General features: G+C 48.9%; 1 protein-coding gene across 7 annotated transcripts in view; it reads left to right on the forward strand.

Moving 5' to 3' along the window:
- PTPRS (protein tyrosine phosphatase receptor type S) overlaps positions 1 to 22,012 on the forward strand; it is a 148,367-nt gene that overhangs the window by 19,166 nt on the left and 107,189 nt on the right. For 2 of the 7 annotated variants that reach the window (XM_054291107.1, XM_054291108.1), the window contains exon 1: positions 1,665 to 1,739. The exons of 1 other annotated variant lie outside the window; for it this stretch is intronic. The gene's annotated coding sequence lies outside the window, so the exon portion shown is untranslated. Of the gene's footprint in view, positions 1 to 1,664; positions 1,740 to 22,012 lie in introns of those variants that run through there. 4 more of the 7 variants (XM_054291109.1, XM_054291110.1, XM_054291113.1 and 1 more) reach the window with 3 other exon arrangements.

A 22,012-nucleotide genomic window follows, 5' to 3' on the forward strand; every position in this document is an offset into this window, starting at 1 on the left:
TGGCAAGAAAAATCCCATCTGTTTTCAATCTGGATCCTCACTTCCATCCACCCAGCCTCTGCTCCCCCGCTCCCAGCCCCCAGAGCTGGCGTGTGTGCGCCAGGCAGGCCTCGCTGACGCTTTTTTTTTTTCTTTTTCTTTTTTCCCTCCTGGTTTTTTTATTTTTTTTTTTTCTTCTAAAAATGTATGTGGCCTCTTTTGCCCCCCCTGAGCTCCCCCCCTTTTCTCCCAGCACAGCCCTCTCCACGCTGGGGCCTGCCAAGAACCTCTCTGTGCTCAGCCCCGCTACGGCCGCTGGCTCTGAGAATTCCCAAATGACCCAGGATTTTCAACCCAGAGCTTTTTTTTTTATTAAAAAAAAAAATACCCAGAAAAATATCTCTCTGTGTGGAAAAAGAAAAAAAAAAAAAAAAAACAACAAACAGGCAAAATTGAGAGGGGAGCAGAGGGAAGAAGGAATTTTGTTGTTGTGATTTTTTTAGGGTTTTTTTTTTTTTCTGGTCGGTTCCAACTTTTTTGGTGTGATTTGGAAAAGAGCAAGTACAGAGTGTTTTGTTCCTGCCTGGAGATAACAGAGCTGCTCTGAAATCCCATATAGAGTCAATGCAAAGGCGTATACGTTGCAATGGTGATATCCTAATCTCCCTCTGAAGAAAGCCTTTGTTGCACACCCCCTTCGCTGTCCTCTCACGCTGCGTTTATATCTTATTTAAACTCTAAAGTCCTTAGGCTAGGAATTACCTTCTCCCTTTACAGATGGCTGCAAGAGCTCAGCGCAGCTGTGCAGCTCCATGAAAAATAAATGAAGGAGGTTGTGGCTTTTGTTGATGGTTTTACTTCCTTTATTTTTTGTGTTTTTAGAGGTGACAGCTTATCTCATCACAGATTAGTGGTACGGGGCTTTGTACGGCCGTGAATCACAAGGCAAGGGTTCTCCCAGCCCCGTGCCTCAGTTTCCCCTTCGGGCTACCCTGGTGAACGGGGTGCAGCGAGGGGATTCTCCTGTGATTCTGGGGGGCAGTTTTGTGGAATGGGGGGGGATGGCTGAGAGGATCCCAAGGATCTGGCATGGAGGGACACAGTAGCGTTGTGGAACAGGGGGATGGCTGAGAGGGTCCGGCACTGGGGGACAGAACAGCATTTGCAACGGGGGGATGGCTGAGAGGGTCCCAAGGATCCGGCATGGAGGAACACAGCAGCTATGTGGAACGGGGGGATGGCTGAGAGGATCCGGTATGGGGGGATAGAGCAGCTTTTGGAATGGGGGATATCGGAGAGTGTCCGGCACGGGGGGACAGAGCAGCCTTGTGGAACGGGGGGATGGCTGAGAGGATCCCAAGAGTCCGGCACGGGGGGACAGAGCAGCATTTTGGAACGGGGGGGATACCGGAGAGGGTCCCAAGGGTCCGGCATGGGGGGACAGAGCAGCCTTGTGGAACGGGGGGATGGCTGAGAGGATCCCAAGGCTCCAGCTGTGGCGGAGCCCCCGGCTTTGCTCTCGGGGTCCCCCCGGCCGGGCCCCTCCGCCCCCGGCCCCGCCCCGGCCCCGCCCCGGCCCCGCCCAGCCCGGCCGGGCCGCCGAGGGCTCCGCCGAGGGTCGGGGGTCCCTCCCTGCGCCGAGGGTCCTTCCCCTCCCCCCCCCTCCGAGGGTCGGGGGTCCCCGGGCCGCCCTCGCCCCGCAGCCTCCGCACGCCGCCAGCGCCGGGACGAGTGGGAGACGGTCGGTTTGATTTGAAAATGTAATTATCGAATGGAAGGGTTTTTTTTGTTTTTTTTTTTTAAACAAGGGAAAGCTGTTTGCCCCTAGGCGCGCACGGGCGGGGGTCTCGGCAGGGCGGAGGGGCCCCGGGGTGGGCGATGGGCAATGGGGACAGCGGGGATGGCAGCGGGGATGGCAGGGGGGCTGCGGGGCGGCGCTGGGGAGGGAATTCCGCTCCCAATTCCGCTCCCTTTCCCTCTCCCCGTCCCTCTCCCCCTCCCCTGGCTCTGCCCATCCCTCTCCCACTTCCTCTCCCCTCTCCCCCTTTTTCCCCCAGCCGAGGGCTCGCCGGGGCGTTTTGCTGCGGAGCTCGGAAATGTGCGAGCCGCATCCAGCGTGGCCGCACAAAGGAGCGGCTCTGCTGCTCGTCCTCTTGCCCAAATTACCCCTCGTACCGCGCTTCCTTTCCGTGCTGGAAATGCCTTTTATTTTTAATGAGCTCGAGGCAGCCCGAGATGCTCTCGGGGCAGGACACGGGCTGCAGCCTTTGAGTAACGGGCAGAGTTTATTCACTGTAAACATTGCACAACTCACTCCTGTGCTCCGTTCCCAGGATTGAATACAACTCGTTTTCTCGGCTTTACATGACTCGTTTGCTAGTGCTATTAGGCTACTGCTCAAGCTCAAGATGCAGATTTGTCTAAAATGTGTAATTTTAGAAACGTAATAGATGGGTGAAAAAAATTCCATTTGGCTGCGGGAACTGTGTAGCTGGAGCTTTCATGAGAAATTACCACATTTCATCCCTTTATTATTCTTTTCTCACTTTAGCAAAAGCAAAGAACTTTTCTGTTGCAGGTAACTCAGGTAACTTTTATGTCAAGGCTCTGACTTGAATTCGCAGCAGTTGGTCTGACTGGAGGCAGTTATAGCAACAGTTGAAATTAAATTTAAATTTATATTGTTCGTTGTTGGAGAACTCTCCTGCAGCTAAGGAAAGAAGTGTAAAGATTAAGTTGATCATTGCTATATATGAAAAGTGGTTTCTAACATTAACATTATGATTCTTCTCCAAAAAAAAAAAAAGAGAGAGAATTCTCTAGCCTGTGCAGCTCTGTCTTTCTATAGCTGCATCTTGTTATCCTTTAATTTCCCTTTTCCTGAAAACGTCACTTAGCGGAGGAAAAATCACAAATTCAAGCGCACTGGGATTGCCACACATGGTACAGGGGAACATCTGCTGGAAAGAGACTCTGAGAATAACAAACCACCTGCACTGAGACGCTTTCCTGCTCTGGAGCCAGCCCGGTGTTTGCTGGCGTGGGGCTCAGCCAGCCCTGCCATTTTCGGGGCTAGCGCTGCTGCTCGGGGTTTATTGAGGGGTAAAAAGGAAGGAGTGAGAAATCTGCCTCGCGGTGAATCAGGGCTGGTTTAGCACCTCTCGGTGATTTGCGTAAGGAGCCTTCGGGAGGGGGTTGGTGCCTTCTGCCGCCCCCTCGCTGGGCCGGCTGGGGCTGGGGGCGGTGGGATGGGGCTGGAGGAGGGGCCTTCATTCCCCTTCATCCCCTCCTCTCCACTCCCTTCTCTCCCTTCCTCTCCCCTTCACTCCCCTCCTCTCCCCTTCATCCCCTTCGTCCCCTTCATCACTTTCTCTTCCTTCCTCTGGCTGGCTGAGGGCTGGAGGAGGGGGCTTCACTCCCCTTCATCCCCTCCTCTCCCCTTCACTCCGCTCCTCTCCCGTTCACTCCCTTTCATTCTCTCCATCTTCTTCATCCCCTCCTTTCACCTTCATTCCTCTCCATCCCCTTCATCCCCTCCTCTCCTCTTCATCCCCTCCTCTCCCCTTCACTCCTCTCCATCCCCTCCATACCCTTCACTCCTCTCCATCCCCTTCTCTCCCCTTCTCTCCCCTCCACTCCCTTTCATCCCCTTCTCTTCCTTCCTCTCCCCTTCATCCTCTCCATCCCCTCCTCTCCCCTCCTCCGTCCATCCCCAGATTGCAGCCGAGCTCCTTCGCGCTCCTGCTCCCAAAGCGGCTCCGGAGAGAGGCAGGGAAGGGATCGCTGCCTTTCATCTCCACGGGAAATCGTTGTTGGTCCCTAGCGCAGGAAGAGGGACAGCATCTCCCGGGGAATAATTCCAAATTTTCCTGCCGAGTCCGAGCAGAGCCCAGGGAGTGAGACATCCCCTCCCATTCCGCTCTGCAGCCTCCTCCTGCAGCCAAAGCAGGGATTTATCAAAGGCATTGAAACCAGAGAAGGAGGCCCAGTTATACTTTTGTGACTTGGAAGAGATGTGCATCAGGTTTTTTTGGTTTTTTTTGTTTGTTTGTTTTTTTGGGGTTTTTTTTGGGAGGTGGAGGTTCCAAAATAAACCCGCTGAAGGTTCGGTGTGCAGAGAGAGAGTGAATTTAGTGTTAAGTACTAAATTCCCGCGAAGGTGACAGTTGCGGCAGATACATGAGGAAATCCCTCATTACCCCGAAGAGCTGGAAAAGCAGGATACGGTGTTTTATTATGTTTCTTAACCTTGATCACAGCAAGTTTCAAACACCTTCTTTACCCTGGCTGTTGAGTGCCCTGTGGGTACAGATTCTTGTAAGGCAAAGCTATTTCACTAGATTTAATCTCTAAGGAGCGTGCCAGAAAAACAGCCTTTGGGGGAATGGCAATCTGCTGGCTTCCTTGGCTGCAGAATGGGAATGGCAACGCGCAGCTCCTTGCTGGGAAGAGCTTTGGGGTCTGGGAAGAGCTTTGGGGTCCGGCGGTGAACAGAGCTGAAGTGCCGTGGCTCAATCATCCGGCCCAAAGCGAGGAGAGGTGTCACCAGTAGAAATCCATTTTGATTTAGGTGGAATGTGGATCTTTAAGTATATAGTTTGTTGTGCAGTGTGACTGCAAAAAGCCTAAGCTCAGAGAAACTGCTTCAATGAAGGACAGAGATAAGGGAGGGGTGTGATGGTGTTTACAGGGGTCTGGGGATGAGGGAAGAGATGAGGATGTGACTCCATGTTTCAGAAGGCTTGATTTATTATTTTATGATATATATTACATTAAAACTATACTAAAAGAATAGAAGAAAGGATTTCATCAGAAGGCTGGCTAAGAATAGAAAAAGAAGGAATGATAATCAAAGGTTTGTGGCTCAGCTCTCTGTCTGAGCCAGCTGACTGTGATTGGCCATTAATTAGAAACAACCACATGAGACCAATCACAGATGCACCTGTTGCACTCCACAGCAGCAGATAACCATTGTTTACATTTTGTTCCTGAGGCCTCCCAGCTTCTCAGGAGGAAAAATCCTAAGGAAAGGATTTTTCATAAAAGATGTCTGTGATGGGGCGGGGGGAGACAGAGGGTGATAGAGAGAGACAGAGACTGCTGTGAGAGCAGGTCAACCTGACCTAAGAATTCTTTCTGATAAAGACGAACTAGTGGCAAATGTCATGCAAAATTTGTGAAAATTAAATGTATGAACCTATTGTGAAATTGTATGCATATGTGTTTGAGAGGGGGATGAAAAGGGACCTGAAGTCCCCAGAGGTACACCTGTCAATTCCCACATGCGTCCAGAGCTGTAATAAACATACCAGCTTTACAAGTTTCACGAAAGTTGTGGAGTTTTGTTTATCTCCACAAAACACACCGCTCAGCCGAGAGCTGGATCCTCATTTCGTGCTGCCTTCTGTGTAGTAACAGCTTGGTGAGGCTGCTCACCTGCGCTGAGGTGTGAGGCTCACCTGGGGATGAAAGGCACTGCATCCCATTACCACTCCCCCCCAGCCATCCTCTGCCCTCTGTTTGAAGAGATTCTGAACCCTGGCTGCATTTTGTTCCTTTGCTGTCGGAGTAGGCAGAGTTTGCAGCGCCAGGGAAGTGCAATCTCGTTACATGTGAATTTATTTCATGCTGCGTTTGCGGGTGCGAAGAATGGACTGGTAAAATTAGGGACTGCGGAAGGTGTGAGACACCGAGTTTGTTCGAGTGCTGACGGTGGGAAAACATCTGTTGGAAGCTCTCTTTGAAGGAGTAGCTGCCCTTCCAGAACTCCTTTGTAGGAGTAATGACTGTTGTGGTAGGTGAAACTTCCTGAATCAGGAGGCACCTGGGAGCTGCGAACGTGCACAGGCTGAGGCAGGGATGGAGATCTGAGGTCTGTGAAACTCACACCTCTACAAAACTTTGATTTTTCTTGTCTCTTATGCCACTTCTGAAGTGACTTCTGCCTTAATTTTGCATGATCTCTTGTGGACTTGGGTGAGTTTGGGTTCTTAAAGGAGCTGTTCTGCCCTTCCTTGCTATTTTCAGGTTACTTTTATGGCGTGGTAAGGGTGTGTTTCCATTTCTCCATGTACTGATTAGTGCTCTCGTTAGCACTCAGTAAGTGCATTGCAAAAATTCTTTATTAAATCTGTGCGGAGGTAGATTTTATTTGTGTGATGAAGCCACAGAGTGCTCAGTTTGCAGCAGCAGCTCCCAAATCACAGGATGACTTACCTGCTAATTTTGACTCGCTCTCTATTTCTGAGCAGGCAGGAAGCAGCAGAGGGAATTGAGGCAAGGCCCCTGGTTATGGTAATCCTTAAGTAGTTCATTTGGGTGTAATGCCTTTTTTTACAGTTGCTTCCCTATTACAAACAGATTTTCTGATAATGGCACCTGTGCCGTTCAGATGGGATCATTATTATAATAGCAGCAAGTATTGTATTGTCGGGGAATCGGGACGTGGAATTTATGTGGGATCGTTACAACGGCAGAAGCAATACCATAAATAAAATGGTGCCGTAGCAGCAGCACTAAACCTGGGTGTGAGAGGGAAAATGACAGTTCAAATTTCCCCCGGATTTGTGGCAGAGGAGGAGGAGGAGGGAGCGTGGGTGGCAGGGAGGAGGATGCTCCCAACCATCAGCTGGAGTCCTTTCAGAAGCCAGCCAGGAATATTGCTGTAATTAATTAGCTGTAGAAACGGGGTGTTGTTCCTCTCCTGGGTGTTGATCCCAGCTCCTTTAACACAGATTTTTGGGGATGGCTTTGGCGTGCCCAGCTTGTGTGGCTGGGACAGGCTGTGCCTGCCCACACGTCTCTTCTTCTCCGGGGGAAATGTGGGAAGGCTCGAAATTGCATTTGTGAAATGATGATGGAGGTTGGGAGAGTGAACAGCCAGCAGGACTTGACAGAGGAGGCTGATGTAGTAACTGGAAGCAATATACTAAACTGAAGGGAAAGGGAGAAAAGGTAAAAAATTTGTGTGTTTGAAAGGTTTGAGGGTGTGGAGTGGAAATTACCCTGCCCTGCACCTGTCTCTGTGAGCAGATCCCTGGAGATGGCTGTGCTGTCTCCAAGGCCGGGCTGGCACTCAGGTTTAGCTAAACCAGATAATCCAGATGGCCAATCTGGAGCTGGGTTTGGCCAGCAAAGCCCTGGCAGGGCGCGGAGGGTGCCGGGAGCAGAGCAGCGCTCTTCCAACAAAGTCCCTGCTAATGCAGCTTCAGCCTTGTGTGGACACAGCACAGATGTCTTGCTCAGGGTTTGATTATTTATTTTTATTTTTTTTTTTTAAATAAAATCCCTTTTGTTTTCTATCAGTGACCCCTGGTTTAAATCCCTGATGCCAGAGGGGAGCTGTAACCCTTCGGTGGGCTCGGAGGCGGTTGGAGTTTTGTCCCCATGTCCCCAGAGAGGGCGGTGGTCCCTCCTGCGAGGGGTGGGAGTGGCAGAGAGATGCTGGGATGCTGCTCTGCTCCTTGGGTTTTGAACTCTGCTTTTTTTTTTTTTTTGCCCGGAGCCCCGTCGGGACAGGGGTGATGGGCAATTGCTTTTTGATGCTTGGCTCTGCCTTTGTCAGTGGACATCTGGTGCCAGGATTGCTGCTGTCGGGGCTGGGGGTGGGCTGCAAGGCCGGGAATTTGATGGATTAGTGTGGTTGGAGGGCTGGGGGAGGGGACGGCTTGGGTTTCAGCTCTCCCCGCAGGTAGAGAGAGAATTTGGGGATTAGGGGCAAGCTGCAGAGGGGGAAGGTTCAGAGGGGCTGCAAGGCTTGGGAAGAAAATATTCTTTCCAGTTTTCCCCGAAGAGATGACATTTGTTTGCTCTGGGAGGCAGCACAGGGGAAATGTGTGTGTGTGTGTGTCCTGAGCAGGGGATGAAAAAAATCCACAGCAGATCTGGTTCTGGTGTGTCCCCCCAGCTTTTTCACCCCTGGGAACCCTCCTTGCTCATGCCTGGCTTCGGGGTCACTCAGTTCATTCCCTGCTGCTTCCTATGGATTCAAAAACCTTCTTCTCTCCCCAGAGATCAGCTTAAATTAAAACTTCATCCTTTACTTAAGGAAGCAAGCAGCAGCCTCTCCCCATGCTCTGTGACAGGATCTGGGTACTTTGCGTGGCCCTGTGCATCTCTGTCCCTGAGGTCACCAAATGGGGATTGGCAGCTCTCGAGGGGCACATGGGGCATCTTCTGCTGATCTCCTTCAGTGAACGAGTAGGAAATTAGGGGTTTTTTTGGGGCTGTGTTTTTTTGGGGCTGTGGGTTTTTTGGGTCTGTGTCTTTTGGTGCTGTGTTTTTTTGGGACTGTTTTTTTGGGACTGTTTTTTGGGGGCTGTGTTTTTTGGGGTTGGTTTTTTTTTTTTTTTTTGGACTGTGGTTTTTTGGGGGGCTGTGGTTTTTTTGGGGTTGTTCCATGTGGGAAGGATGTTGGAACCCTCAGGATATTTTTTGCGTCTTTTCCATCAGAAACTGAGAAAATTTGGAGCAAGGAGGAGCAGGAAATTCGCGCGCAATGGGGAGAATGTTGGGATGAGATGAGGATGGTATTGCAGAAGATGAAATGAGGAGTGTTGGGACTGTGGGATCTTTGGTCCTTCCTTGTGTTGCACGATGCCAAGGTGCTGAACTGCCTTGAGAATTTTGCTTTATTCTCTGTTTTGAACAAAGTGGTGGCCAAGGGCCGTGGCAGTGCGGCAAACCTGGTGTCTGCGAGGTTTCTGAGGGCACAAAACCTTTAAATATTGGTCTGAAGATGACAGGGGAATGAAAAATAAGGGATGAAGTTACAACTCTTATCCTGAAAATGTGTTTATTTAACTTTAGCAGCAAAAGGCAGAAAAAATCTGGGGGAGGGGGGGAAGGAGGGAAGAAGTGACTATAAAAGTGCGTGCAGGGAAGTGAACAGCTGTGTCCTGTGAAATGGGAGCTGCTGGGATTCAGAGGATTATGTCACTAACCAAGACCTGGTGTTTGCTCTGGAGCTGAAGGCTGGAGCCCCAAGCATGAATTGGGGAGGGAGGGAAAATCAGAGTCACACAATGGCTGGGGCTGGAAAGGATCTGCAGAGCTCCAGGTGCTCCAGGCTGCCCAGCTGGGTTCTGTCCTGCTGGAGAAGGGCTCTGGTTTTGCAGTGGGTCCTGTTCTGGGAGTGCTCTGGTGCCATCCATGCCTTGTTCCTACAGCACTGAGTATGTGTGGAGGAGAGAAAACTTGATTTTTTATATTTTATTTTATTATCTATTATTATATTTATTTTTATTTTAATATATTATATAAATTTTATATTATTTATAAATATTTTCTATTGTTATGAATATTAAATTGTCACAATGTATAATATATAATATATATAATACATAATATATGTAATATATAATATAATATACACAATATATAATATATAACATATATAATATATTATATAATATATATTTTACATTCTATATTACATATTATATATTATATAATATATAATATATAATATATAATATATAATATATAATACATAATATATAATATATAATATATATAATATATATAATATATAATATATTATTATAGAATTATAACAATATATTTTATATTATAAATATCTCATACTATTTATAAATATGATATATTTATATAAAATTTGTTTATTTTATTATATTTTCATTTATTTTATTAATATTTATTTTATTGATTTTATTATTTTATTTAATGCTGGAGAATCTAGAAATTCTCCAGCATTTCTAGATTTGATATTTGAATGGCACAGCAAGCCATGGGCACGTTCTCTTCTGTGCCAGCTCTGTGCCAAGCAGTTCTGGCTTGGATCAAGGAGAAGCTTCACCCAGACAGGTAATTCCTCCGAAGCTCTGCTTTTTGGGTGCTGCAGGACTCGATGAATCACCAGAGCCTGCAGCCTGACGTGTTTGATGGTGGCAGGGCTGTGCCTGCAGGGAAGGAATCGCAGTCCATTACCACGAGTCCATTTCTCTCTGAGGGTGGAGCGCGGTTCCCGCTCGTGGGCCATGAAACACCTCTGACAGCAGCTCCAGAGCAATATCCCCCGTGAGTGATGGCCCCAGACCTGCTTTATGCACTGCCCTGAGAGGTGGGGATGTGTAAATCCCATCCTCTGAGTGATTTAGCCCCGGGTGCTGTTGTGATTCAGAATGAATTTCTGTCCGCGCTTCTCCGCCGTAACGACTCCTTGTAAACCACGAGGAAATTGCGGCAGCCCCTGTGCCAGGAGGGTGTGGCTGTCACTCTGTGTCCCCTGTGCCAGCACAGGTGGGTTTGGTGCCAATCCCAGTCTGTCTTTGGGATGGAGAGATCCAAATCCATCCCTGTCCCCAAGCAGGGCACACCTTCCATTGGGCTGAAGAGGGAAGGTGCTAAAAGTAGCTTTAGTTTTATGCAAAGCCAGTGATGCTTGAGGCAGGTGGGAAATTTTAGGGTTTTCAGCAAGTTTTGTTGGGCAAAAAATTCCTTTGGCAGGTGTCTCAGGTCCAGTGTGAAATTTGTGAAATTTCAGTGGATTCAAGGTGATGGGAGTGGGTGACTTGTGCTTCACACCTTGCTGCCACTCTGGGGAGCTGATTTCCTTCCCTCCTGCTTTGGGGAAGAAAATGCCAAAGTCAGGAGAAAGACACATTTTTATTTGTGGCAAGGAATAACCATTAATATTTAAACTTCTGGGGATTTTTTCTTAAGATTAGTTTTGCTTCTTGGCTGTACTCTGGTTTAGATCTGGAATTGCTCTGGAAATGCAAGTTTAGGCAAACGCAGAGAAAAGGTGGAGTGTGGACTCCACTGTGCTATTTTCCTCATGATTTGCAGAACTCTTCTAGTGCTTCACCATTCTCCTGGCTCTGCTTAATATCCAGGACTTGGCTGTTCCTAAAAATGTAAAGGTCAGGGGTACTGAAAAGAGATGAACCCCAAAAACCCTCAATCCCTGTTTGAGGCTTTGGCTCTCCTAACACAGACCTTCTTACAAATTCCTAAATCTTACAAATTCCAAATGTGGGTGCCTTCTTACAGATTCCTAAATCTACCTGTATTCATTTCACTGCTTCAAAGTGAAAGAATTTTTTTTTGAGAAAAATCTGCATTTGCTGTTCCTTGCCTGTAACCAAGCGTGGTTTGTGGATAACCAAATAAAATCCTCAGTTCAAAGTGTTTCAGCAATGTGTTAAAGTTTATGGAGCATTTAACAAACTTTTTTAGTGTGCAATAGTTTATAGTGCCAGCAAACAGCCAAGTGTCACATCAAAGTTGTAGTCTTCTCTCACTTAATGGCTCAATGTTTAGTGCTTTTTTCAGTTTATCTTGGGTGGCTTTTCAGCCCACAGCTCAGAATGGCTTTTCCTTTCCCATTTTCTTCTCCCCCAAAAACTTTAAAAGTCAGATTATGGATACTGATTTAGGGCCCACAATTCAAGCCAAGTGCTTGGATTTATTTTTGTCTTTAAAGAAAGAAAACCACCAAAGGCAAATAATCTCAGTGAGTTGAGTGGAGCTCTGCTTGGGCAGTTCCCTGTTGGGCTGGGAGAGCAGAGGAGCAAATGAAATCTGCTGCCATTGGAGGTAGGGATAATTTTGCCATCATCTCTTGCAAATCCTGAATGATTTTTCTCTTCCATGTGTTTGCAGCTGAGCCTGAGCCCACTGACACCAGTGGGGCTCCACATTTGCTGCTTTTTGCCCAGATTTTGGGAATTGCTCCCATTCTGGCTGGAGAGGATGGATTTGAGGGAGCTCTGTGAGGGTTTTCCTCTGCCCAGCTCCTGCAGGAGAGGAATAAGGAGGGAATGTTCAGGAATCTGAGCCTGCAGAGCAGCTGCTGCCATTGGGAGTGTCCCAGAGCTGGGGGCTGTCACTTCCACTAAACTCAAACTAAATAGGTGTAAAAACTCAGCGACAGTTTCTAGATAATGCATCATGAACCATCTGATTCCCTTTATTGTGAGTTTAATTATGATAATGCACACACATATAATCATGTCTGTGCACGAGATCTGTGCAGTAGCACGGGGTTTATATAATATTATAAATAATGAAACCTGAGCTGTGGCAAGAGCTCCCTGTAGCATCCCTGCAAATGGGAAGTCTCCTTTTCCACATGAGTGACACAAGGGCTGGGTTTTGCTGATTTTCAGCCATTTCCAGGGGGCTGGGCTGTGGTGGCAGGGGTGTGATTTTCGTCACAGCCTGCGTTTCACTCTGAGCTTGCTTTGGAAATTTCCTGTGGAGGGGAGGACGGCGTAAAATGTCTGATTAATGCTGATGGGATCTGGCTTTGGCATACCCAGTGAATTGGGGTATGAGAGGCATGTAAACAAATTTGAAAAGCAAAATAATCTGCTTGTGCACTATTGAAAAAAACAAGCCAGCGTGCAGCAATAGAAAGTGAGGAAATGCCATTTTGGGTTTCACACGGCAAAACCCCTGCACGTTCCCGCCGTGATTTATATAATTGCCAAATGACTTTGATGGCTTGATGGAATTACAGCTCCGCATCACACGATGGATAATCGATCAAAATAAACGGTGTTTACCCCTCTGTGTGTGAAACAGACACATCTGAGTGGGAATTCTCCCTCAGCGCTGGCATTTGCGCTCAGTTTCGGGTGTGATTTTGGGATCTGATATCTCTGCAAGCCTGACCTCACCTTGCAGGCTTCAAACTCCTGCTGCCTTCAGCAGGGGCTGTAGTAACTTGCTTTTTCAACGGTGCATGTAGGAACATTTCTGCCTAAATATGCAGTGGGCTTGTTTGTTTAAATATCTCAGAGTGAGGGATAAATGATTTTAAATACCACAGCGAGGGAGGCAGGAGGTGCCAACACCTGAGCTCCCTGTCAGGGCTGGGTGAAGCTTGTGGGTGAAATTCTGCCTTTCTAGGCAGGCTGGGAGCTGGGCTTGGCTGGTGCTAAATGGGCTGTTCTCTGCCTCATTTGCTGCACAAGTTATTGGAGTTTTAGTGTCTGGCTTTAGAAGAATTTCTTACCCTATTTACCAGATGTGCTATGGGGATGTGAAAATTATTTTCTGCAGGGTTTCTGGAGTAAAAATTAAACCCAGTTTTGCAGGCAGCGGTGGCTGGGGTGATGGATGGGTGGTTGATATTTGTGTTTAAAGAGGTGGCTTTGCAGGAGATGCTGCTCTTTGTTACTGCAGAAAGCACAATTCTGTCTCCCCAGTGGCTCTTTCCCTCTTGCCTACCCATTTTCCCATTTTCAGCCTGTTTCTATGACTCTAGGAGTTTTTTGGGGGCTCACTGTGGGTTTGAGAGGTTTCCCCATCACTGCAGACCTTGGTTCAGATGCTGAGGAGAGGAACTGGAATGGAGGGGCTGGGCTTGTTTGTTTAAATATCTTATATAAATATAAATCTTGTATAAATATCACAGCCCCCCAGCACTGCCCCTTCCTCCCTGGCTCATCCAGGGAGGGGAATTTTGGATTTTTGGATTTTTGGCCCCTCTCCATCGCTGTCCCCAGAGGATCCCCTCTCCTCTCCCTCCTCGCCTCGCTGTAAGGGGATCACAGCTGCTGAGTAAATGTTAAGATAATGGTGTTATTACGGAGTAATTATACTGCAAGTTATTGAATTAAAAGTGATGAGGCTGAGTGGGGAGAGGAGGGAGAGCCTGGGTGGGAGAGCAGGGAAGGTGGAGAGGGAGAAAAGGAGAAAACCTGATAAATTTCCTCTTGTCGAGAGCCCCTCGCTGCCGGGACTGGGGCTGAGGATGAATGAAAGGGAAGCTCAAAGAGCTAATAAATAAACCATTTCCCTGAGAATAGAGGGTATAATTAGAAACCGTGGCCCTGTGGTTTTGTGCCTGCCCCGGGGTGGAATCTGCTCGGCGCTGTGCTGTGGTGATAAAACAGGGAGACAATGTGGAGATGATGTCGCACAGTTGTTAACTTTTGAGGAGGGAGATGCTTTGTTCCTCTCTTTTTCTAGGAAAAAAAAATATAATAATAATAAATAATTTAGGCTTTATGTTGCAAAACTTCAATAGCTGACTATACCCTGGGGCCTCTCCATCAGCAGCTCTGGCTGATCCTGCATTTTCCTTTCTATGTATTTTCTTGGAGGGGAGGGTGGTTTTCACTGTAGACCTTAGAAAACTTTATTTTTTTTCATTTTTCTTATTTTTTTCCCTCCCAAGAGAGCCAAACCTGTTTGTTTGTTGGGGTTTTTTCTTATCTCCACCTGAGCTTTATCTAGAAATTGAACATCTCCCATCCTCTCCAGCCACAGCATTGGTGTAGCTCTGCTCCAGGGGCGTTTGGACACATCCCAGGGATGCCCAGGGTGGGATTGTTGGGGCTGAGCAAGGCCAGGGGTTGGGCTGGGTGATCTCTGTGGGTCCCTCCCAGCTCAGGGTGTTCCATGGCTCCATTTTGCATTTTTGGGATGGAGATAACGAGTGCTGTGGCCTCCCCAGGGGATGCAGCAGGGCTTCGAGGGTGGCAGACAGTGCCAGCATCACCTGGCAGTGCCAGGCATCAAGGGGAGGACATGTGCACTTTGCTTTCTGTGGGTCTGGACAGGCTTTAACACCCCCAGGCTTTCCGTGGTTTAAAAGATAAATAACTTGCTGTGCCCTTGCCCTGCCAGCAAGGTGTACCCTGTGTGCTGCTGCTTTTGTGGGCAGAAAAGGAGGCAATAACTGCTGGAATTTGGGGGAAGAACCAGCCTCCTGCTGCCCTTCAGCCTCCCAGGATCCTGGGTGAAAGGAGGATTTTCCATGAAAAGGGGATGATGCTCAGGGCTGGTCCCCCCACGCGGTTTTTGTGAAGATTTAAGTGATTCTCTCTCAGAAGCTCTTTGGTAGGTGTTAGGGAAATGTGGAGTGTTTACCTTACTTTACAGTTTAAAAAGCCCTAATAAAATACACAACAGGAGTGTTAACAATGAAACTATTTTGAGGATTATTAAGCTGTTGTAAAAGAATGGAAGGAAATCTGCCTGGCATTATGTTCTGTGCCACTAGATATTTAAATTAATGCCTTCCTATGGCGGCTCCTTCAGAAATCTTTAAGGCACTTAATCATCTTCAGTGAATTAGATACTTGGTGGTGTTAAAAAGCTCTTCAGCATCCTCTATTCACTGAGCAGGGGAGGAAACTGAGGCACAGAGATTTGGGCAGCGTGGGAAGGGTAAAGTGGGAATTTGATTCTCATGGGTTGGCATGGGGTATAATGGAAATGCCCTTGTCCAGCAGTGCTGCCTGGCAGTGCTGGGTCCTGATCTTTTCCCCTTCCCTCCTCACCCTGTGCCAGGATCCAGAACATCCCTCTGGCTGTCCTGGACTGCCCAAACCCCTGCCAGGGGGCTCAGAGACCCTGGCACAGAGCCCAGAACACCTGTGGGTTTGATTATTACCAACCTTAGATGAAGATCAGCAAGCCACAACAGTTTATGTAGAATAATAGTGAAGTTATCACGGGGTGGAAAAGTAGATTTTAGGGTTTTTGGTATGGGGGTTCAGGGGGCAAGATGGAGGGAACTGGGTGTGCCCAGCCTTTCTCCTTCTTCTTCTTGGCCTCCATCTTCTGCTGTGATGGTGGCACAAGTTGGGAATGGCAAATATCAATAATGGCCAGAGCAATGAGCTCCAGTGGTGTCGGAATTCAGGAATTCCCTCTGGCTGTCCTGGACTGCCCAAACCCCTGCCAGTCCTGGGAGAGCTGCAGAGCCAGGGCTGTTCTCCTCCAGCTCAGGAAAGGGACCTGGGCTGGTGGATTCCTTTGGTACGTGGAGGAACACGCTGTAGATATTCTGAAAAAAACCAAAATCAAATGGGAGAACAGGTACTGGAGCTCTTTGAAAGTTCTTCAAAGAGACTCTGTCAATGTGAAACTCCTATTTATGTTTTTGGGTTTTTTTTTTTTCTGCCTCCTCTTTTCTTTTGTTGATACAATCTTGGAAGTGGGAGGAGGATTTACAAAAATGCTTGTGTTTATAAGCTGCTGCTTCAGACACCTTTTCTCCCCTTGTAAATATTGCGCAAGGAGCCAAAAAAGAAAAACACGGAGACCAAGCGGAGGAAAGTCCTCGTCGGAGCATTCCTCTGATCGCTTCAGAACCTGAAAATCAGCTTTGTCCTGGGCTGTGCTGCACGTGTGTCCCCACAGATGCACCAGGGACAGACCTGTAAAACCAATCCCAGATTTTACAGCTCTGCTCTGAAGGGCTGCAGGGACAGAGCAGGGGCTCAGCACCACCAGGGCTCTCCAGACTCCTTTGGTCCTTCCTCAGGTGGATTCTGGCTGGGAAGGAGTGCACTGGGCACATAAAATAGCCTCAAAGTCAAGGGAAGAGGAGCATCCAGCCTGAGCTGTGCTGGACATCCCCCAGGCCAGCACTTCAAGCAATAAAAGTGAGTTTTTTGGAAGTTTTGTGCCGCTGTTTTCACGCTGGGGTGGCATGGATGGTGTCCAGACCTGGCACAGGCAGCCAAGGGGAGCTGAGGAAGGTTTGGATTTACTGAAATAAGCACCAGAAGCTTTGTGGATGCTGCTTTTGTTTCCTCCCTGGTTACTTGCAGGCTCTGTATGGGCTGAGCAGCCTCAGGAGGAGAAGGTTATATCAAAGCAGACCGAAATTTCCCTGTAAAACAACAAGTGAGGGCAGAACTTGTGGGGTCCCTTGGCTTTTCCTTCCCTGCCTGCCTCGTGGGAGCTCCATCTGTGCTTTGGCTGCTGGGCAATGCCCAGACAAGCTCAGGCTAAAGCTGTGCCAGCCCTGGGTTTGCATGGAGCAGGGCTCCAAAATAAAATAAAATAAAATAATGTTTTTCTTGGGGATTTGCTTGGGTTTGGCTGAACCATTTGCAAAGGTAAGAGGGAATGGGCCATGGATCTGTGCTGGCAGGGAAGGGTTTAATTACAGGGAAGGATGTGGAAACTCGTGTGCTGGAAGGCAGCAGGGAAGGGTGTGGGGTGATGGAGCTGGGCTGCAGCTCATGGTTCTTGTGCTGTGTCACTGACATCTTTTCATGAAAAATCCTTTCCTTAGGATTTTTTCTTCCTGAGAAGCTGAGAGGCCTCAGGAACAAAATGTAAACATTGATTATCTGCTGTTAATGCAACAGGTGCATCTGGGATTGGTCTCATGTGGTTGTTATTAATTAATGGCCAATCACAGTCAGCTGGCTTGGACAGAGAGCTGAACCACAAACCTTTGTTATCATTCCTTCTTTTCCTATTCTTAGCCAGCCTTCTGAGATGAAACCTTTCCTTCTATTCTTTTAGTATAGTTTTAATGTAATATATATCTTAAAATAATAATTCAAGCCTTCTGAAACACGGAGCCAGATCCTCATCTCTTCCCTCATCCTAAAACCCCTGTGAACACCACCACAGTCCTGGATCACTGTGCCCATTTCCAGTACCTTTACCTTGGTTTTTCTGGCTCTCAGAAAAGCTGGAAGGGTTTGAGGACCTGAGCTCAGCTGCTCTGGATGTGTCTCCCTGGGAGCTATGGAAAGCAGCGCTTGCAGTCCTGTATGAACTTGTTAGTTGACAAGTTAAAAGGTTGTTTTGACCCTTCAGGATATATTTTTTTTTAAAAAAATATTTATTTCACCTCCCTTCTTGCAGCTTTATGAGAGGGCCAAGGCACCCACAGTAGGAGTGTAATTACAGCAAGTCTGGGCGAGTGGCTCTCCCCCAGGGCTCTTTCAGACTTGGGTTTTGCTTTTCTCTTTTCCCTCTGCCTGCTCCCTGTTATTGTTCTTGTCCCTCCACCTCCTTTTCTGGGGAAAACTCTTTGGGGTTCTGATATTCCCTTGTGCAAATTTCCATTTCCCTGTGCCTCTCCATCCCACCTGGAAGCTGGATTTGTCTGGCGTGAACTGGGTGCAACTCCACGTTGGTTCTGCTGGGAGAGCAGTGCTCATCAAAGCCCCTTAATTCCCAATTAGCCTGTCTACCCAAGGCTTTAAAATTGGTTAGATAAAGCGCATTAGAGTTAAATCTGAATTAACCTTTCCTGGCACAGGCGACCCCTGGGGAACCCCAGGGGCAGCAGGGCTGGTTCCCAGGGGGGCAAACCCTTCCTGGGGCAAATGGGGGCATTTAGGGGCATTGCCCTGGTGGGACACCCAGGGCTCTGAGCTGGCCTTGGCACGGGGCTGCTGTGCTGGGGAATTTTTAGAGAAGATCAAAGTGGTGGCAGGAGCGAGGTCTCCATCCCGCAGCACTCGGACTCTTTAATTATGTTCTTGGTTTGGAAGATTACATGGTTCCTAAGCGCAACTAGAGAGGTAATTGCACCTCTGGGTGCAGATGGGTGGTGGCAGAGGCTGTGTGGGGGCAGGATCAGTGGGAGGAGGTGCAGGAATGGGCTCCTTGGAGCTGCTGGAATTAACGTTGCACCCCATGTTCCATCCTCTCCATGGTGCTCCACAGCCCCAGGAAGGTGGGGACCAGCCCTGGGAGTCACCCCACTGCCATTAATCCCTGAATTTTGGGGCAAACCAGCCCTTGGGCCCTCCCTGAGCTGCCCACAAACATCATGGTCGTGGTTTGCCCCTGCCAGAATTCCCCTTTACCCACTTGGAGCCGATTTCAGCACAATTGCTGACTTGGCTTTATTAGTTCCTTCATTATCTTTGGAGTGCTGCCAGATGTCCTTGTGGCCTGTAAATTCTGCATTCTTTGCATCCATTATCAGTGGTACATCCTCCTTTCCAAGCTTTGTTAACCTCCCTCTAGCTCTGAGATCATGAGGAGCATGTCCAGCACTAAACTTTAACAAGGCAATTCTACCAGCAAGTAATTTGTTTTTCTAACACCTGGATATCACTTAGAGCTTGTTTGTTACTCTGTTTCGTGGATTAAATCTCCCTTTTTTTTGCTGATTAGGCTTGAAAGCATACAAAGGCCAAACATCAAAGAACATTCTTACTTAAGGGAATTTTACATATTCCACATTTTGCAACACCTGGGTGCAATAGCCAGCGCAGGTTTTCTGGAGGTGGTGGAGATGTGCCCCTGCCTTTGGCTGGGGTGTGCCCTGACCTGCACTTGGCTCCACAGGGAGGAAAGACATTTAAAAAGTGTTTCCACATTTGTACCTTGCACTCTGCTTGTGAATGGGAACCAGCAGGGAGAGGCTCAGTTTTCTCTGCATTTCATTTTCCTTCAGAGCAGCCTTGATTTCCAGCTGTAATCCTAATGCATGTCTTGCCTCTGTGTGCTGCCCAAAATAATGTTTTAAAGGGTGCAGCAGCACCATTCTCTTTTCAGTGCCTTATTTCAATACAGACAAGCTGAAATATTTAGGGGTGTGCTTTTCTTTTAAGGCATTTAATTAAAAACAAAACCCCTGGAGCCCTGCGTTGGCAGCTTTCCGCGTGTCCCCACATTTGCATGGCTCCTGTGATTGCACAAGGAGGCTCCTCCAGGTGGGACCTCGTTTTTCCAAGCTCTTCCCGCCCCATCCCTGGAGCCCTGATGTTCCTGGGATCTGCAGCTTTGCGCTTGGGGTGAGTCCAGCAAACTTTTCTTGGGAGGGAAACCAAAGGTCCTGGTGATGGGAAGGACAGCTGGAGCTGGGGGACGGGAGAGGGACTCTGGAGAAAACAGCTGGGATTGAATGAGGAAATTTGGGTTTCAATCCCATCTCCAGCTGCAGCTTGTGGAGCAGTTTTGCAGAGCCTTCCCCCTCTGGTTTAACCCTTGACATGGCTGAGTGCTGGAGATGGGAACCTCCCCCTCCTCTTCCTCGCTGTTCCCAGTGTGAACCCCCCGAGCAGAGCCGCCAGCTCTGTTTATTGAACACAAATAGGAGATAAAATAGTGGAAAACTCATTTTTTCATGCTCATTGGTGGGAAAGATTAAAATTATGCAAATCCTCGGCAGCGAGCTTGGTGCAGAGATAAGGGGATGTTCAAGTCAGCTGGCTGCCTGCTAATTCACTCATTGAAAACGAAATGAGCAGGAAAGCTGCGGGCTGGGGTTCCTGTGCTGGGAGGGAGCAAACAAAGAAAAACCCTTTTTTGGAGCATCCATGCTGAGGTGCTCAGGCTAGAATCAGGTGTGTGCTCAGTGCCTGGGGAGCTCTGGGATGCAGCTCCTCCATCCTGGACAGGTGTATCTCCAGCCAGTGTCTCATCCCCATCCCATCCCCATTCCCATCTCAATCTCATCCCATCCCAGTCCCTATCCCATCCCCATTCCATCCCCATCCCATCCCATCCTTTTCCTATCCCCATCCCAATCCCATCCCCATTCTCATCCCACTCCCATCCCATCCCACCCCATGCCATCTCCTCCTATCCCCATCCCCATCCCCATTCTCATCCCACTCCCATCCCCATCCCATCCCCATCCCCATCCCCATCCTCATCCTTTTCCCACCCCCATCCCCACTGGCACACTGGCTGGAGATACACCTATCCAAGGTGGAGGTGCTGCATCCCAGAGCTCTCCAGGCACTGGGCACACACCTGGTTCTGGCCTGAGCATCTCAGCATGGATCCTGCACCAAAAAAATGGGGTTTTTTTCCCTGCACCTGCCTCCAAAAAAGGTTTTTCTTTGTTTGCTTCCTCCCAGCACTGTGAAGGGCCTCAGGTCTCAATGACCTGAGATCCCCTGATGTGGTGGTTCTGGGGGTGAACCAGGTGAAATCTGCCACCTTGGTCCCTCATTGGATTCCACCAGCAGAGCAAGGCTGGGAATTGAGTGGGAAACCCCCAAATAGGAGCAGTGCTGATCCTGGTGCTTTCTGCTGCCCCTCTGTGGCTCTGGGGGGCTGCAGGAGGCACAGTGGGCTCAGCAGGACATTCACCAAGGTGCTATAAAGGTTCTGCAGGCCAGGGGCAGGTCCGTGGGTCTGGGCCTCCCCCAGCACCCCAGTGGTGCCATGGAGGAACCAGTGCCCATCTCCCCCACCCATGTCCCAGCCACGCCTGCTTTGTGGTGGGCGCCAGGAGCTGGAATTCCCTGCATGGGCACGTCCATGAGCTCCTGCACAGCAGCAGGGCTCTGGGGCTTTTCCAGCATGAAAGGGCCCTGTGTGTGTCTGGGGAGGATCAGGGAGTGTGCAGATGTGGTTGTGGTCAGGAAGAAGCGAGGGAAGGAGCAAACCCTGCCCCTCTGACTGTGGCTCTGACTCAGCCCTGAGCTTTGGCTGAAGGGAGCCCAACTCCTTTTGCCTAACTCAGTTTTGTCCGACTCCTTTAGACCAAGCTGGGCCTGTAGTGCTGGAGAGAATTAAGGGTCACCCCAGCAGAGGAATTGGGGTGAATAGTGGGGATTTTTGCTCACTGTGCTGCTCGCTTTGCCCAGCACTGGCTCCTCAGGCTGTGCATTTATTTCTGGGGATCTCTCAAGGTGCTCCTGGCACAGGGGAAACCAAAAACCCCCACAACCCAAAACCTTGCAGAGCAGCTGAAGCTGCCAACCATGCAAAGGCACCCAGGAAGCGATGAGGACTGCTCATTGTGCTGGGAGAGGGACCCAGTGCCAGAGAGTGCTTTTGGAAGGGTTTGTCTCACTTCCTGTCAAATCAATATTTATTCACAAATCTATTTGTTTGCTTTTGTCATTGAAAACTCTTGTGGGCTTTTTTTGTGTGTGTGTGTGCGCGTTGTTTTGTTCCCCTTGTGTATTTTTGGCTGTGCAGCGCTGGCGAGAGGGGCTGCCACAGCCTTTCCTGGCTGCTCTCCTTCCAGCTGCTTCACCCAGCCCAAAAGAGGTTCTGAGCCTCTTGTGTAAGGTGGGACCTGCCTGGCAGCTCTGCCTGGGCACAGCTTCCTCCCCATTGCCCCTTGTGCCCTTGGGCTGGAGGGATGAGGGATAGGAAGGGGCTGGCCTCAGTGAACACGAGCAGTGATTTTCCATTTCTGTGTTATGGATCTCAGTGGAGCAGGGGTGTGGAATAGATCAACCAGCCGCCAAAATCATGTGGTCACAGAGTGGTTGGGCTTGGCAGGACATTAAAGCCCATCCCATTCTACCATTCTGCCCCATCCCATGGGTAGGGACCATTTCCACTGTCCCAGGGTGCTCCAAGCCCTTCCATCCTGGCCTTGGGG

Source organism: Melozone crissalis, unplaced genomic scaffold (genome assembly GCF_028551555.1).
Source record: "Melozone crissalis strain CALT ecotype California unplaced genomic scaffold, PUWL_Pcris_2 ptg000088l_1, whole genome shotgun sequence".
Classification (NCBI taxonomy): Eukaryota; Metazoa; Chordata; class Aves; order Passeriformes; family Passerellidae; genus Melozone; species Melozone crissalis.